The sequence below is a fragment of the Haliaeetus leucocephalus genome, unplaced genomic scaffold (genome assembly GCF_000737465.1).
Source record: "Haliaeetus leucocephalus isolate CR32 unplaced genomic scaffold, Haliaeetus_leucocephalus-4.0 Scaffold340, whole genome shotgun sequence".
In the NCBI taxonomy this organism is placed as follows: Eukaryota; Metazoa; Chordata; class Aves; order Accipitriformes; family Accipitridae; genus Haliaeetus; species Haliaeetus leucocephalus.
In genome coordinates, this window is record NW_010972776.1 from 9,658,394 (window position 1) to 9,660,395 (window position 2,002).

The following is a 2,002-nucleotide window of genomic DNA, read 5'->3' on the forward strand; positions in this document are numbered from 1 at the left end:
CTTTTTTTTCCCCCCCCCCCCCCCCGAAGAGTTGTAAAAGCAAAGATGTCAACCATGTTACATGTATCTGAATGTCTTGATATATGTAGTTTAATGTTTTGTAGGATTCATTTGACTTATTTTCCATTAACATGATTCCTTTCATCTTGAGGACTGAGCAGCTTAGTGCAGGCATGTACCTGTGTGTCTGTGTATCACGTGTGTGCTCCCGAGCTACATGGGTGAGAGCAAGATGAACATTTGGTTTGCTACATTCTTTGGAATTTCTCAGGGTAGAAGGGCTGGGAAGTGGCAGATGTTACTACACTGTGTACATCCTGGTGTAACTGTGTGTTAAGTTCAGACCCGCCATATTCAGGCCCCAGTGTTAACAGACCCTCACTTCCCTGGGAGTCTGAAGCTGTGGAATAGGTACTTAATCCACAAGATGGTTGTATTTCAGTCTGCTCAGAGGAGCTTCTGAGAGAGCATTCTTTCTAATCCCCACCCATATCTGACCTGTTCTAGCTCGTTTTTAAAAGCTGCACCCAGCCAGGCCCTAGATCCCTGCAGAAGGTTTCTGCACATCTTTTCCTGCTTGCTGAGCTCATTTGAACAGGGAACCCACACATCAGTGAATGGGATTCCTGTATAAATTTGCCTCGTTTGCAAAATTGGAATTGATTTAGAGCATCTCTGATCCTTACGAAACCCAGAAGACATGAACGTGGCTAGATGTGCTTTTTTTTTCCCCTTCCTTTTGAAGTTTAAAACATGCTTAGCAAATCTGATGTTTGCAGTCTCTGGTCCCCACCTGATGTGCAAAAATGCAAAGGTCCTTCCAGAAGCATGGGTCAGACTAACCTTTGTGCTGATGCTGCAAGGTGGATTGCAAGGATGTGGGCAGTTTTTGTTATGAACTTGACTCTACTTAGTCTAGAAGATACTTGCAATGTAGGTCTAACAAATGTTGGGGTTTTTTAATGTGCAATAATTCAATCTGTGAATCAAGCAGCCCCTGTGCCCTACCCCCTGCTGCTGCTGACAGCCTCTTCCCACACTTCTTCCTTGGTAGCATTGTTTGACTGTTCCAGCTCCAGTAGGTTTCAGTTACTGATCAGTGTAATTGCAATAACACACCAATAATAAAAGAGGAATTTAAGCTTCCTTTTCTTGTAGTTGAAGGCTCTTCTCCTGCGAAAGCTTGAAGTCTTAATAGCAGTCACACGAGCAACATCCCGCGCTTGTCAAGTGTTTGCAAAACTGGGTGGCCGTATTGCAGGAAGATAAAGGGCTGGATTTTGGGAACTTGGAAACAGCCCAATCCTATCAGGCAGCATTGGTACAGCTAATATTAGAATGGGAAACTCTGGGGACGGCTTAACATTTTAGTGGATGCCAAGGAAGCCTTGAATAGGAATGCATTGAAAGTTGCTTGTTGTATAACACGAGTTGCTGGAGTCAGAGTAATTCGAGTTGCTTTTAGTCTGGTGGAAAACTACAGCTGTGAGCAATGAGTTAATTTTTTCCTTGTGTGTGTGTGTGTGGCTTAGGTTTCCCTTTCGGGTTTGCTTTTAGTTTTGTAGGCTCTGAATCCATAGAGGAGTGACTGTGAACCAGTCGTTTGTCTTCCTGTGCTATGCCAGGCTGCTGCTGAACAGCTCTGCAGCTAGTGATGGGTTAAATAGAACACCTTAAAAATGCGAAGTGGTTATGGGGCTGAGCTGTAGCAGCTCCTTCTGCTTTGTATACAAGAAAGCCACCGGCTGTTCTTCCTGCCTGAACGTTTCCTACGGAAGGGGGGGGGGGCGGTTAATGAAGGAAAAAAAAATACTGAAAAGGACTAAAGAGCAAAATATCCTTTCCCAGTCTGGGAGGGCTGCTTGGTCGATGCAGCCCACCCCGCGCTGCTGGCCCTGCGGGACGCCTTGCCGGGGTGGCCGGGGCATCGCCGGCCAGGCGCGGCGCGGCGTCGCACCGAGGCTGGGTGGAGGCTCGGCTCGGCTCGGCTCGGCCCGGCCCG

General features: G+C 47.1%; 1 protein-coding gene across 4 annotated transcripts in view; it reads left to right on the forward strand.

The window, feature by feature from the left end:
* MBNL3 (muscleblind-like splicing regulator 3) overlaps window positions 1–2,002 on the forward strand; it is an 88,306-nt gene that overhangs the window by 30,228 nt on the left and 56,076 nt on the right. The gene's annotated exons all lie outside the window — the stretch shown is intronic.